The sequence below is a fragment of the Calonectris borealis genome, chromosome 3, assembly GCF_964195595.1.
Source record: "Calonectris borealis chromosome 3, bCalBor7.hap1.2, whole genome shotgun sequence".
NCBI classification, from domain to species: domain Eukaryota; kingdom Metazoa; phylum Chordata; class Aves; order Procellariiformes; family Procellariidae; genus Calonectris; species Calonectris borealis.
Window position 1 is genome coordinate 107,835,818 of NC_134314.1, and position 16,196 is coordinate 107,852,013.

At 40.5% G+C, this 16,196-nt stretch overlaps 1 protein-coding gene across 8 annotated transcripts in view; it reads left to right on the plus strand.

The window, feature by feature from the left end:
• Positions 1-249: 249 nt before the first annotated feature.
• DISP1 (dispatched RND transporter family member 1) overlaps positions 250-16,196 on the plus strand; it is a 93,738-nt gene continuing 77,791 nt past the window's right edge. For 2 of the 8 annotated variants that reach the window (XM_075147181.1, XM_075147182.1), the window contains exons 1-3: positions 250-410; positions 3,328-3,525; positions 4,582-4,721. The gene's annotated coding sequence lies outside the window, so the exon portion shown is untranslated. Of the gene's footprint in view, positions 465-3,327; positions 3,526-4,581; positions 4,722-16,196 lie in introns of all 8 variants that reach the window. The other 6 variants (XM_075147180.1, XM_075147179.1, XM_075147184.1 and 3 more) reach the window with 5 other exon arrangements.

Genomic DNA, 16,196 nt, shown 5'->3' on the forward strand with positions numbered 1-16,196 from the left:
CGTTCTTTGGAGTTTTTGTAGTTAGAAAACCTCCATTCGTAGCACCTCCCCGACATAATCCCTGCCGGCTCACGGGGCTTGGGCCCAGGGACCCACCCCAGGGAGAGGACGGGGACAGGGACTAGAACAGGCCCTCGGGCGAGCTCTTCACCCGCACCGTCCTGCGGCCGCGCCACGCTCAAGATGGCGGAATGCAGGCGCCGGGCCGGGCGCCGCGCTCAAGATGGCGCCTCTCCCCGCCCCCTTCCCCGCCCTCCCGGCGGTGACTTCCGGAGGGAGAGGGCGTCCGTCCCATGGTAACTGCGCCACGGTGGAGACGCCGCCGCCGCGGGGGCTGCTCGTTTCCTGCCGCCACCCGGGCCACAACAACGGGCAGCCGCCTCCGGGGCCCCGCCGCCGGCAGCCGCCAGGTACGCGCCGCCGGGCGGGCCAGTGGCTTTTCCCCGCCCGCCCCCGGTCGTGAGGTGAGAGGAGCCGCCGGAGCGGGCGGGCCCCGCGGGGCGGTGTCTCCGCGCCGCCGCTGAGGTGTGCGGCCCCCGTGGCGGGAGGGCGGTACCGGCCGCGTCAGCCGCAGCCGGCTCCGGCGGGCACCCGGCGCGGGCGGCGGCGGGGCCCCTCAGCGCGGCGCGGGGCGGCAGGCAGCCCTCCCCGCCTCTCGTCCGCCGGGCTCGTCGCCGGGACGGCTCCCCCCGCCTCCAGCCCCTCAGGACTCCGGGCCCCCCGCCCCGTCTCCGTGTGGGGGGCGGCTCTTCCCGCCTGCGCTTTCGAGTAGGTCGGGCCGGCGACTTGGGGGAGGCGGCGGTGGCCCCGTGCTCCACCGGCGGCTGTAGCGGGGAGAGTAACCCTCTCGCCTGGAGGTAGAGCTCCTGAGGGCGGGCCCGCCGCCGGTGGGGCGAGCTCCGGGGCCCCGTACCTGCGAGATACCGGCGTCCCCTCAGCGGGGGAGGGAGAGCTCTCGTTGGGGCGGAGGTGTGCAGGCGGTCATGGTTGCCCTCGCAGCCGCTGGGCAGCCAGCGATGCCCTTGTGTGTTTTGAGCCTTGTTTTAGAACACTATGTAAAAATTAATTCTTTTTTTACGTTCACTTCTGAATTTTTGTGTTTATTTTAGTGGGATCTGGGGCTTCCCCCCACCCCCCAAAGGTGTTCAGGCACCTAACTTTTTTCATTCATTATGGACTGAAATATGACCAGTCTTTCGTGTGCTTTCGGTCTTTGTTCACACATATGCTGCCTGTAGTTGCCTAGTTTATTTGTTAGGAGCAAAGACACTGTGAGAACATAAGGTCTCCAGGCAGTGGTTTCTGAAGGGTACTCGTGTGGCACCCTTTGTCTTGGGAAATTAAGATACGGTAACTCTTGACTTCTGTCTGCACAACCGGTGTTCTGATAAGCTGCTTAAGCGTTGCTTCCAGTGGTGGTGGCAAATGCTGGAGATGTATTGGAGAGACCATTAAGGCAGAGGTCTGTCCAGAGATATGTACGTTATGAGTAGTGCACAAGCCTCTTCCGTTTCTGGATCCAGTGCAAGTAACCAGTTTTCATGTTGTCAGTGACGGCATCTGCAACCATTGCAACTAGTTATCACTGTACTCCACTTACTGAATGGGTTAGCTCCCACGTGAAGGACAGCTCACCTGGTGATTTCTTCCCATCTTTCTCCTAGTAGAGGAGGAGAAGATATTAGAAATTTAATTGAAAACACTTCTGTGAGGAAGGTAATAGGACGCTGTTTTCTCAGCCTCTGGATAAGATTGAAAAATATGATTTTGCAGAATAGTTAATGGTTCAGGTTGCATGTCAGCAAATGAGAGCCAGGTCTCTTCAAGAGAGGGATGAAGAACTGTAGTTACTCAAAGTGTGTCTGTAGCCTGTGTGTATTTTAAATGAACAAAAACTGTCTGATCAGAATTGTTAGTTTGTTATAGAATATCTGGCTTAGACAAGCCTGTAAAATAGTAACAAAAACTTAGGATAAGGCATCCAAACTGTCAGTGGGCTTTTAAATGTGCTCAGCTTTAAGAGTGTTGATTGGTGGAATTGCAGAGGAATAAAGGTGCAAGAAAGCAGTTGGGACAGATAAGGACTGGGAGGAGGATGGGATTTCTTAACTGGGATAAGAGCCTGAAGCAAACAGCCTGCAGTGATGGAGGTAGAAGAGATCTAGTGTGAAACAGCCAAGGGGGGGGTACTAATCTTTGGAGTGGGGAAATGTGTATTGGGAAAATAGAAATACTTAAAACATCAACATTTATAGACTCTTGTGGCAAATACTTAAGTTTGTAATCACTAAGTTGTTGACTCTAACAAATGGTAATGCTTATAAACATTCACAGTATGTTAAAATTTTTATAACATTCACAAGTTGTATTTATTTTACATATATTTACATTTTACTCTGAATGTAAAGTAAATATGACTTGTGCTTCTTAGTTTTTCAGTAGCTCCCAGAAACTGTAACTAGTATTGGGATGCTGTTGTGCTGATTGCTGAATGTACAAGTGAACTGAGACACAAATTAAAGAGGCAAACACAAACATCCAGAGTTTTTATTTTTTTTTGCTTAAGTAATTATCTTTAAACATTAAGCTTAAAGTAACAAAACACAACAGCCTTTGACACTAATATTCTATTTAGGAATAGAATGGTTGAACTACACCATGATTGTAGTATAAAATATTTTGGAAGTCATTAAATAGAAAGGAAAATAAAATTCTGCAAAAAGATTTATTTCCTCCGTTACAGCAAAGTGAGTAATATCCTGTAGTAATATAATAGCCTAGTTTGAGGACACAGTTATTTTGAGATTAGAAGCTTAAATGTGTATGTCAGTTAAAAGCAGATGGATGTTGAAATTGGGACCTCATACTATGGTGGTGCAAAATATGGAAGACTGCATTAGGATTTGAGGTTTTGTAGCACAACTCAGGAGGATTTTTTTTTTTCACCTTTTGGGAATGTAGGGAATAAAATGCAAGGATTGGGTTTTCCATTTTTTTTTAACCTGCTTTTGAACTCATTGTAGCAGAGTTAAGATTGTTTGCAGGTTGTATAATGTGATAAATAAGGCTGCAGCGATGACTGTTTGCCTTCATGGAACCTAGGAGAGAGCAGTGTCGGTGGCTGGGCTTTCCTGTGTATAGGGCAGTCAGTACCTCTGCTTCAGTTTGATTGCCTTCTCTTGCTCAGTAATGCATGAGAGGCATGACTTCAGGAGAAAGCTTGTTCTCTATTTTTCAGCAGACAGGCTTACAACATTGCTGAGAAAGTAGGGTTTTTCCCTTAATGATTTTTTTCCTCACTCCTTTCCAAATCTGCTACCATTGCAGATTCCCAACTCTGTTGAAGAATGCCATGTGAAGCTATTTTTGACTGATCAGAGAATTACTGTAGCAGGAACAAAAGACATTGATGGGAGAGAGTGGTCCCAAGCGGCCTTGAGAAGAAAGAGATGGAATTCAGATTAGTAGCCTCCAAAAAAATCTTGCCGTAGAAGAGGTGAAAAATAAGACTATAAAAGAACAAAGGTAAAAAGAACATGTGAAAACACTTAGTTCTCATAATGTTACCCTTTCCCATGAGGAGGGTTTCTGAATGGCTTTCATAGTAATGTTTCTCATATGTTGACCATAGATTTGAGCAGTAAGCTTTACTTTCCCTCTAAGCCTTTAACAGAGATGATTGATTTATTAGCTTTGATAGAAGTATAGAAAAGTATAGAATTACTTTTAAACTTTGAAATACTTAATAAGCACCTCAGATAATTAGGAAGCTTACAACTATCTCTCTTTAAATTAATTTGGTTTTGTAACCATGGCTATTTTCTTGTTTGGCGACCGTATGGTATTTCTGAGTTTAGTGTGACTTCCTGTGAGCAGTTTTTACAAAGTCAGCTGGGCTTTGGTGTGAAGTGCAGCAAAAATTAAACACTATGGGAAAGTGTGAAAATGTTCTTATATTAAAAAAAAAAAAAAAGAAAAGAAAAAAAGCAGGTTGCTTTTCTGCCCTAAGAAAGCAAGTTGCTTTCACTTTGGTGTAAGAGTGGATTGTAGCTTCTAAATCACGTATTCGGTGAAACGCTAATGCTAAAATAGTCAAAACTTGTAACTACTGCTTGTTTGATGCTGAAGTTTTTAATACAAATAACTATTAACAGATCAATGTTTTCTTGTAAACAAAATACTTTCTAGCTTTACTGTAAAAATGAGACCCCTGTTACGGTAACTTACCGTTTTAAGGGGATCTCTTCTTGAGGTGTGATACACTAATGCTGTTGTTACATGTGTCTTGACATTAATAGAACAGCTACATGAAATTTCCATCTGAATTCTGATTTTTGAGGCTTGCAGTAGTCAAAGTGTGAATTTTATCTGTCACATAAATTTTGGAACACCAAATCCAACAAGTCAAGAGCTCTTGAGAAATGTTCTGGGCATCAAGGAGCACAGTCTAGCTGAGTTGGTGAAAGCTTGAATAACAGAGAGGATTCCTTGGTTGGGAAGCCCTGAGCTGTGTTTGAAGTGATTTTATAAAGATGAAAGGTGTGTTTTTTAAGCTGACTGTTGCTCTCTGCTTATTAATAGCAGTTCTGATTGCTCCGTGGGAGATTCTCCAGCATGCAAAATTAACAGAAATAAATCTGGCTGGGAGAATTGTGGGGAAAGAGAACTTCAGATGGTGAACCAGGGAGGAAAAGATCTAAAAGTAGAAGCAATCGGGCCAGGTGAGTGGGGCAAAGGAAAGCAAGGAAAGAGGTGTTGGGAAATGGAATGGAGTGAAGCCAGGGTCACGGGAGACTAGAGGTTGCTAGTGGTGATGTAGGTTAGCACAGACCTTGCAAGAATAAAGTTTTCTGGGGAGGAAAGGTGGCACTGAGGAGAGACAGAGGGAGGAACTGGTTGGTATATAGGCAGGAAAGTGTCACTTGACATTAAGTAGAAATACATCTGAAAGGAGTGACAGGCACCAGAATAACAACTAGAGGCTGTAAGGTGAGTGGTCTCGGAGTGTGTGGATGGAGATGAGAATAGGGACATGTGGAGCCCGTCCCTGCAAAGGGAGACCTGAGTGCTGAGGTGGGGAACTGATGGACTTGTGGTATGGAGACAGCTTAAGGCATGCAGCCCAGAATGAGAGGAGATGTATGGGTACCTTCCAGAGGGACATGGTAGGGTGCCATGCTGGGTGTCCTCACTGATGCAGAGCCCAAAGTGGTAGTCACAGTGTGCTCAGCTTACAGCGGCTGTGAATGAAGCACTCTTTCTGCCATCCCTGTTCTTATTCCTCCCCCCAGCTTTATCCTCTACGGTAGAGGTGAAAAACTTGCTTTCTGGTGGGTTGGTATAGTCAACCTATGACTGGAAATAATGTTAGCTTTCTGCATTCGAGTCTCTGAAGAAAGGTCTTGCTGTGTATCTTAATCTATTGCGTTGTTGTTTTTGTAGAAACAGACAAACGCAGCATGATAAAACCATTCTTGTGCTGTCTGTAGTACAATATAACTCTTGTGCTATGTAGCACAAATTAATAAAAATTACTAAATTAATCCATAACTATTAGCAGATGGGTACTGTGTTTTAGTCTTGTGTAGTCTCTCCTTGTTAATGAACTTGACATGCAGATAAAATGGGAAGGAGGTAGCTCTGGCTTTAGTAGGAGGAAATGTTTTGCTTGTCATCTGAAAACACTTACGTTCCTGGGTGAAGCGTGTATGCTCAGCAATAGCGCTTTCTCGTGCAGAACCATAGCATTTAGAAATTAAACTATTGTTTTTCCTGGATTGTCAAGAACCTCAGCCCCCCCTAGAGCTTTCATTCTTTACCTTCTGTCTTTATGTAACCAAGGTTGGTCAAGGGCTGTAAACAGCCTTGTTTTAGACTTCCTGGTATTTCTCTATGCCATTGCCATCCTTGCATGTGATAAGACATGCCTCTTGGAGCTGTATCAAGGAGTAGATCTCAAAGGCAGTAAGTTTTATTGCCACAGCTAATAGTACTGTGCTTGTGGCTTGCTTTTCAAAAGTATTGCATTTGCTGTTTTCCCTGAGTGTTTGAAGAGACTATTGATGAGCATTGTTTCAGGTTTGAATGTTTAAGTACAGCAGCAGCATCTTCCTGTGACTTGCATCTGTCTGATCAATGCTTTAAAAATATTTAGACATAAAATGGCTAACTTAAGAAATCGGTTCTTCCAATGCGTATCTCTTTAAGGCTTCTTTACCAATGTCACATTCAATTGTATGTGTAACATAAGAATTTTTCTATGTTTTAGCTTAGGGAAGGTGAATTTACCACTGATGTGTGTTCAAGCTGCCTTTCGTGAAGTGCTTGTCTGTGATTAAATATTTATACACAGGCTGGAGCATCAGTAGTGAGATTTGAGAAGACACATTTTCTAAACACAAAATCGATTCTACCTGGAATGTGAGTGGAATGATACAGCTCAGATTACATTTGTGCTTCAGGGTAGTGCTGGAATTAAAGCTGGGTTTTCAGGGTTTGTTGGGTTTTTTTGTGAGGCCTCATCTGTGGTCTTCTGAGTTTTGCACTTTCCTATTAATGGTAAGACATAGTGGGTGCTTGATACCTATAGACTTGGACTGAAGATGCTTCTAGACTTGATGTGAACTTAAAAGAATTTCTTAGGAATTTTGTCCCCTTTCTGTTTGCTGGAAGTAGTTGCTATGCTCAGCAATACAGCTGACAGGATCCATTTCTAAAGGTAAAAATATTTAATATTGAAACACCCTTGTTTGGGCAGCAGTTCTTGAAGTTGCATAAAAACTGGGTGATGTGGAGATATCTTTGGGTGGGAGAAAGGAAGAGGGGGATTTTGAGAACTAAGTAAGTAAAGATTGCTGCAGTTAATGATGTTTTGGGCTTAGAAAATGAGAGAGTACTATGCCACATAGTTTGAATATGTAAGTAAGTTAAAATATTTTCTTTAATACATATGCTGTTCAAAATAATTATATAAAGCTGAAGGGAATTTTTGCCTTTTGGAATAAACTTTACCCTAGTCTTAAACATATGTTCTCACTTATTGTTGATAGCTTCTTTAATACCATAAAAAACTACAGCAGGTATTGCAAGAATTCAGTAACTTAATCTTAACCCTTTGAAGTTAAATCATGTGAGATGTATGTCATGCTGATACCTTTATAAAAATATAATAGAATTAAAACCAAGATCATTATTAAAATTAAAAATAAGATCATTAATATAGTTTAGAACTCCCTTCTGTGACAGTAAAGTCTAAGATCCGGAATAGTCCTAGAAATTTTGTGGGCCTGAATTAATCATCATGTATTTTCTTTGATGGTGAAACTTTACAAAATGAAAAAGCAAGATTTGTATCAAGGTTTTTGGAGTATTGTATTTGTAAATGTATCATTGTGTAATAATGTTTATACATTAAGACAGCTGAAGAAAGTGTTATGGTTGACTGTGAACTGTAACTGAGGTTTTTTTATGTGTAACTGCTTAACTGTTGTATCGGTAAACTGTTTTTCTCTGCTTAATCTGCTGTCAAGCAAAGCCAGTTTAAGATCTGCTGCAAACTCATTACTTTGGCAATTTGTTCTCTGTTAAAAAATGGTAGAGATGGCATTAGTGGGAAAACAATTACTTGCTTTGTAAGTAGTGCTGTTGAGTTATGACTAAGTATATTGATTTGCCTGGCCAACACAAACTCCGAAGTTTGTTTTTTTTATGGCCTTTCCACGAAAGGGTCACATGGCTGTTTGTTATTGCTTTGGAAATGGTTGAGTTCTACAAACCAAACTACTTTCTGGGGAAATGGAGAGGTTTTAAAATTTTTTTTTTTGCAAATAGGTTTTGATCACTGATGTGTGATGGTGGATGGATTTGGGGGGACTTGTCCCTCTCTTCTTAGCTTTTCAAAATCTGTTACTTTGCAAAGCTCTTTAAATTCTTTGTCACGGCTTTACCAATAACATATACAATAAAGAGGTTATTGACTTTCAGAAATACATGAATTTCTAATCTCTTTTTACTATCTAGGTGGGACAAACCAGCATCTGTTTGCTTGTGCCAAACACATTTTTGTTTTTTCTTAATTTGGCTTCTTTTCCTCTAATCCCCAAAGGCAATTTGAATATACTGTTTAGAGTTCCTTGCCGCATTTAGAACTTAGGCTGCTAAATATGTAAAACCCACAAACTGAAGCTGTAATAATGGGATTAGGAGAGACTGAGGCTTCTTCCTACTTTTGAGGTCCAACAGTAATTAACAGAGCTCCCTTTTGCCTACCCTACCTTTCAGTATTGCCCTCTCCGTTTCAGGGAAGGGTCCGGTGGCCACTGCCTTAGTGCCAGAATGATATCCCAAAATGATTATACTGCTTTGCTCTTTAAGGCTTAATGCCAGCTCTTTTGTCAACCCTGTTAAGAGGATGGTCTGTGGTATCTTGTTTGCCTTTACTGGAAACTTGTGTTCATATTTTTGTTACAAATTTTCTCTATTGTATTACAGCTCTAAGCAGAATGACTGGGGCAAAGTAGAAAACAGAAATACAGTAAGAGAAAAGATTGAACCAAGTAAATATTTTAGTAGTTCTTAATAAGATGTAGTTAGATCTTATGTGTAAGCTGCTTCTGGGTAGTCTTCTGGGCAAAAATAAACACTTGTGGTTATTGCATGGAGGAGGGCAGGTGGGGATGGTAGGAACTGATGCAGCAATTTTGTTCCAGTACTTAAATTTTTCTTTCTCACAGTTACCTTCTTTCAGTGAATTTAGACTTGTATAGACTAGCTTCCTGAGAGTCTGTCTATAATTAACAATATCAAGTAGTTTTAGTTATAGATGTGGCTGCCATGTGCAGCAGCTGTGCTCTTACTGTGGATAATGTTCTAGGTTGGGATGACAGCACTTGTTGGGAAATACAAATCGGAACTTCCTTCTACAGCATGCAAGCCCAGTAACGTGGTCTTGCTTTCTCCTTATGTGTTCATGACATAAGACTATACAATTTGCTAAGCCAGCAGAAAACTACTGGCTTAGGTTAGCTTTCTGGTTAGCAAGTTGAATGAGTTCAACACATGGTCAGACGTACAGCAGCATGATTGGTACAGCTCAACCAGAACAAGAGGCAAGAGACCTTATTTAGCACTAATGAGGTATTTGGTGATCAGTTAAATCATTTCGATCTGTAACGTAAGACTTTGTTTTCCCAGTTTACCAAACTGGACTATTGATAACTTGAATGTGAGATGCTGTTGGGTATTTACTGAATTAGGGTGCAGACAATTAATAAAAACTGAGTTGTGAAAATATTCTAAGAAATCAATTGGTTGCAACCTTTTTGGAAAAGATTTGGATGAACCTTTTTTCAGAAAAAAATATTTAAAATTTCTGGTTTTATATTTTCATTAAAGTATGGATTTCTTTCTATAAATTTGGTTAAGAGCACATATTGTTCTGACACTGAGACAATGTTAAACAATTTCAGAATAAAGATTAAAAGGTAAATATGGTTAAATAATAAAAATTCATGACACAAAGGGATTATACTGTACAACATGTATAAGTAAGCTGTTTACATTAGTGTGTACCTGTCTCTAGAGAGGTTTTTCTACAGGGCCTGCTCTTCCTCTGTATCTGTTCAGGAATGTTTTATACTAAGGACATCCTCTTATATTACTGCAATTAAGATAGTGTACTTCTAGAATAGTTTATATGGTGATAAGAAGAATAAGGGATTGGGCTGCTACTGAGTAAAGAAATGTAACATGATGCCGAGAAAACTGTATGTTTAGTACACTTGTTTCTTCAAATTTATCTTTATTGCAGGATAAGCTGCAGTTATACCTGACCCCAGAAACAGAAGTGTAGGAACTTTCCTTAGATAAGGAAAATAATGAAGAACACTCATAAAAGTGCTAATTGGAAGAGCAGGTGAAATTCAAACGAGATTATTTTGCTTCACCTAGTTCCTGGTGAAGGAACCATTATCAGTTTCCATGTTGACAGATAACTCTTTAAAGAGGGGGAGAAGCCAAGCCAGTACCTGTATCTAAGAGGGGCAGGTAGAAAAGAACCACTAGAGAACTGGAGACCACTTGCAAAAACATTACAACAAATATGAACTATTTGATAAGCTCTTCAAGGAAAAAGTATAAAGGTGTTAATTATAAATGTGGATTTTCTCAAAACAAAATTCACAAGCAGTCAAATGTCCTTTCATGATGTGGTATCCAGTCTTGTTTGGGAGGAACCAATATGTTTGTAGTTTAATGAACTATTCTAATGATTTTGTCCATATGAAAAACAAGAAAATGTTTCTCTAAATACTGTAAAGTTGGTTAAAAACCTTAAATAGTTTTGTGGATCACTGTCAGACCAGAGGATGTCTAGACTGCATGGTCTCTGCGGGGTTCTGTCACTAATTCCGACTTAAGTGAAACATTAAGGCTATGCAATATTAGCAGCAGATGGTACCAAGCTAGGAATTGCTGCAAGTGCATTGGAAAACGTGGTTAGGGTTCAGAATGATTTTAAGAAAATGGAGAAGCAGTCTGGGGAAGAATATGCCTTTTGAATGAGGACAAGACTCAAGATCATTTATTGATTGGGAGTACAAGTAGATAATGGGGGAGTAGAATGAGTTTTGTACAAAGAATCTGGGGATGTTGCAGTTAAACTGGATGTGATTCTGTTTACACAGATGTTGCAACCAAGTCGGATGTACTGTGATATGTAAGCAGGGTAACTCTCCATAAATCACGGGACAGTCCTTCGTTCTAGGCTTAGGCATTTCACCTCAAGAAAAGCTAGAGTACTTCGAGAGAGTATAGAGGAAAGTAAAGAGAACAAAGTCTTGAAAATGTAATTATTTTATTCACAGAAAGATTTAGAACTCTTTCCCTTAAAGAACAGAAGATTACAGGGAAAAGGAAGAGTTGTCTTCAGGTGAGATATAAACAAGAAGAGAGGAGAGCATTTTTCACTCTAGCCCCTCCACCAGTGGTTCTGTTGTCAATGTGCTTAAACTGCAATAAAGATGGTGTAAATGGGCACTAGAAAAATTGTGAACCACTGGAACAGATTGCTTGGGAAGACTGTGGTATTTCCATTTGTAGAGTGCCTTGTAAGGCACAGATTAACTATGTCTAGACTGTGCTTTTCTCCTCCAGTCCTGCGAGGGTGTATTAGCTGATTTATTGAGCTCCTTTCCAACCATTATTTTGTAGTATTAGAAAATCCTAGAAGGGTTTCTAGAAGGCAGGGGCATTCAAATTAAAAAGGTATCAAAGTGGTTAATAGCATTGGGCCCATGTTAATCACTTTCTCATTTTGGGCTAATGGGTCTTGCTATCGAAATCGCACATCTGTACTCCCTCATTTCCACTCCCTGCTCTTCAAAGAAAAATAATACTGCATTGGGGGAGAGGGGGGAAATACTTTTATAAATCTTCTGGCTCACTTCCATTTCATGATGGTAAATATCTTCCAGTTGATACACTAAGTGTATACTGGTGGCTACAAACTTCCAGAATGATCTTTCTCTCCCAGCTTCATATAAAATTGCTTTGGGGACAAAGGAGAAATTACTCTTCAACCCCCATGGTAAGTGTGATATCAGATTCTGAGATTTCAGACTGCTTTGCTTATTACTCTGAGTTAAAGTTAAGATATAAAATAAAACATTCGCTCATTAGCAGATACCAGCCTTTATCTTGCATGCCCTTTTTCCTAAAACTAGCAATTAAGATGCATGAATAAGAGTCAGTGTAGTCTGGTAGCAGGAACTTGGGCCTGGGAGACAGAACTGTCAGCATCTTAATCTCGGATATGATGTTGAATTATGATTTGCTGAAGGGCATGTTTAATTCCTGGCCCTGTTTTCCACACACTGCACATAATGCTGTAAGGATTAATTTTTGTCTGTAGCTACAGAGATGAAAACTCTTTCTGCATTAAAAGTTAGTATGTAAGCCCAAGGTTTTCATTCATGAGTTCTTAGGTTGTGTTTGACTACTTCTGCTACAGTATCTTCAGGTTAAAGAACAACTGTTTAAAATTTTGGTAGGTTAAAAATACTTATCACAGTAGAATTTACTGTGGTATTTTCCCTAGTCTTTGTATATGGAAAATGCAGCCTCTTGTTTTCTTCCTTTGCTTTTTTTTTCTTCCTCACTACTGTTGAAGATAGCTCCTTTCTCAAAGACTTCAAACATACAGCATAGTTGTTTGGCTCCGTTCATGATTTATAAGGGTGTAGAAAGCTTGCAGAATTTGAATTTTATTGGAATCCCAGTTCTGTTTACTACCTAGCTTTTCTAAGTGAGGAGGCTGCATCAGTATAAACTGATTTGACTTTTAGCATTGTTATAGCAATACAACTATCCTATGGATTTCTTTTTAAATTTAAGTTCATTAAGAGGCTGGGGGCCATGCTAGTATGACTTCATTCTGGTTTGACAAACCAGCAGTGTTGAAGAGTGAGAGGGCTTGTGGGGTCTTTAGGGTAATGAAATACCTTTTTTTAAAACTGGTAGCATCAGACTGAAATCCCTGCGGGCTTCTTTCTGCAGGTGTGGGTTTTAAGCTAGGCCTCCACTGACGTTTACATTTAAATTTATTATTACAGTGTCACCCTACAGGGTTTATAGTTCTTTCAGTGAATTCTTTGTGAAAGAACTGGCATCATTTTTTAAAAGGTTATGTTGAATTCTGGTTTCCACAGCACAAGTTGCCATGGATATGTCAGGTTCTTAATGTTTGTTTACAGAGGAATGAGGTAGAGAAGGTTCATGCTAGCTATTTTCAAATGAATGTTCTGCATCCAAATGATGCTGTTCTCATTAGGAGTTAACTGGCCAGTGAAATTCTCCTGTTTGCTTTGAAAATGGATTAATTCACTTTGGAATGAGTTAATGCAGAGATGTTCATGTGTATATCTTCACTTTGCACTAGGTTGTTGGTTGTTCAGGTTGCCTTTTTTTCCCTCTGCAGTAAAATAAGCCTGCTGATTTTGTGTGCCCTGCAGTACTTTGGAGTCTTGTCAATCAGCACTTAAATAGGCAGACAATGTATATGCATTATTGCAGTGTCCAGGAGCTGAGGAATGCAGCATTGCCACTGCAAAACCTACTGTATTTCGTGCATCTTCATGAAGCAAGGAAGGCCCTAGACTTCTGTGATCTGGGAAAAGGGGATGGTGAATTTTTTTCTGGCTAAGAGCTGGCATAACAAGGAAATTAAACCATAAAACTCCTGCATGCATAGATCAAATGTCCAGGAGAGACTACTTACATAATACAACACTTGAAGTATGTTTCTGGTCAGTTCTGTGCCTTCTAAACCATCTGTTTTGCTCCTTCCTAACTACTCATTTACTGTTCTCTTCCCAAATAAACACATTCATCTTTGTGATCCTTATGTAACCCCTCAAATCTTGATTCAGAAATATGGACTGCTGAGTTTTAAGCCCATGCAAACTAGCTGCACAGCACACCAGACTGTGCTGTTAAGTAACCACTAGAAAAAGTATACAATTAAAACAGAAGTCAAACATTAACTTGCTGCTTTCCCAGGTCACACTGGAAGAGGCGTGGGCAGGCATGTTTGAAAGCTGAAGAAAGTGAACTCTGTCTTTGTTATAGTGAAGACACAAGTAGACTAAATACTGCTCATGTCTCATTCTAAGCTGTGCAGTCCTGAAAGACAAGGCGAATAACTGCTGCAGGACACAGGATTAGGTTTTTGGTCAAATAAGCCAAAAAAGAAGCCAAAAGTCAAGAGGCAACATAGTAGAAAAGAGTGAAAAGGTGAATGTCCTCATGTGGAAAGTGAAAGATGACTAAAGAAGAAAAACACCTATTAAAGAAGCAGCTTTGTGAAAGATAGATGACCGCTTTTAATGGGGCAAAAGAAATAATTAGCAGCAGTTTTCGTGGTAAAATTGAGCCTTTTGTACGTGCCGAGATAAACTTAATTCTGGAACTGTACAGCCACAATGGCTCTGTCCCTTTCCACTTCATAATGAAAGGCAGGTTTCTTGAGCAGAGGAGAAGCCTGGGCATGATCTTCTATATGAAGATCTTCTATCTGTGTAGCACAGTGCTGTGTACCAATCATTTCCCATACTAGCTCTACTGTCAACCTTGTTTTAAAGTTCTCTCACTTGTAAAGCTTATTAAAGGTATTTTGACAGAAGTATAATAATCTTATACCTTGTGTGTTCTACAAACCTGAAATGTCTCTACAAAGGAGTGTCTTGGGTATTTTAAAATGTGTAAATAAAATACCCTCAGTGTGCTAATTTTAGTGCAGTACATTGAGCTGAATTTCCAAATGGAGGTAACAAGATGTTCTAGGGGTTTGGTATCCGTAGCAATAGGCAGAGAGGTGTCTTTGTGAAGTGATAGGTACAGAGGTAGATGTATTATAAACTATGCCTGTTAGTAGAAGAGCTTTTTTATTGCTTTTATAATGTAGTGCAAAATATCTCAAATGATTCATGCAAGATAAATACCACTTAGCAGCTACCACCATTAAACATCTTCATTTTCCATTCAGAATCTGAAACACATATTCTGTACTTTCTGCACGTGTTTGGGAGATACAGTTTAGTTGGGTCTTTCCTCGTAGCCAAACATCCAGTCACGAGTTCTGTCAGGGAAGGAACCTTTATCTCGCAGAACAGCAAGGCAAGCTGTAGTCTAGTTTTCTTTGACACAAGTTCAACTTCTTTGGGAAGAAAGTGGGTATGGATTTGAAGAGGCTAGTATCACGTGTCTAGGATTAAATGAAGTTGCGAGAATAGTCATTGGAATAGCTGAGAAACAGATTTCTAGCTAAAGGTTTTGAGGCCTGATATGGTATGGTTCCTCTTGCTGGCTCTGTTATAGCCCATATACCACAAATGTGCAAATCCAGCAGGATGTTATAAAATGACAGTGCTTGGGGATGAATGCCTTTTTCAGTCTATGCTTATTTCATTATATTAGGTGTTGTCTTAACAATACCAAACCGTCTCTCCCCTGGTGATCACCAGCGACCAAACGTTCTTGGGTTAGTCTGCTTTTATGGCAGTTCAAGCCTACTTTCCAAGTAGTAGATTTCTAGGTAAAAGCCACCTTGTGTTTTTTTCTAATCATCGCATATGTCTATTTTCCGTACTTGGAAATTGTGCTGTAGACAGAAAAGCCACTTGGGCTAGTGACAGGGGAAGAAAACCCAAAGCGCTATATACATCTGCTGGATTACCTCATTTTCCATCAATCCTCTTGGCCCAACCCAACAGTTAGCTTCCAAAGCTGACGCTAACAGCCATCAAGATACTAAATGTTCATGGAGCAATCTCTATTAAATGTTTTCAGATTAACCCTTAATGCACAGTGAGAAAACATCTGAGATGCAGTGTGTTGGGGGAAAAAAAGGAGGTACTAACTCAGAATCTTGTTCCCTTATTCCAAAAGGGGTGACTGCTTCTGTGAGTGTGTTGATACGAAGGAAGCTGAGCAGCCACCTTGTTGTTAAGCTATGCTTGCCTCCATATTACTGTTCTGGAACAGCTCATGTGATATGAGGTGTATTTTGAACTAAACAACCGAGTAGGTGAGGCTCAGTCTGTGGAAAGTGTTAGGTTCTGCTTCACTGGGGAAGACTTAATATTTATGCATTTTTTCCTCACAGTGTGTTCACATAAAAGATTCCTAAACTCATGTGAGAAATTAAAGCTTGTTCTATGAGCCATAAAAACCAGTCTTAATACTCTGAATTAGAGACTTAATTCTTCGGTATTGTTTCTCCATAATCTGCTTTTGATGTGATTATTTTCCTATGAGAGAGGAATGAATGTGTATTACTGTTCAGTAAATTCACTTTCGAGAAGTTTGTCCCAAACCATAGGTTAAGTTTAAAATTTAAAGTTCCCCTGGTGTGCAGATGGGATGTGGGAGTCTCCTGAGAGCTCATGATTTGCACTTCTATGCTGCTTTGTGCAAATAGTACTTGATAGCAGGAACTTCTCTCCAACCGTGTTGTTGCAGGGATTTGTTGTTCTTGATCTCTGGGGGTATTGCTTGTTTGATCCACATGCTCTTTATTAATCTTCCATGCTGAATGCCTGAGATAAATTAAGATAGGTAGGTATGCTCAGTTTAATAAATGAAGGCATTCTTGAATCTATCTGAAATTTCAAAAGAGGACCTCTTTACTGGCTAGAGCCAGT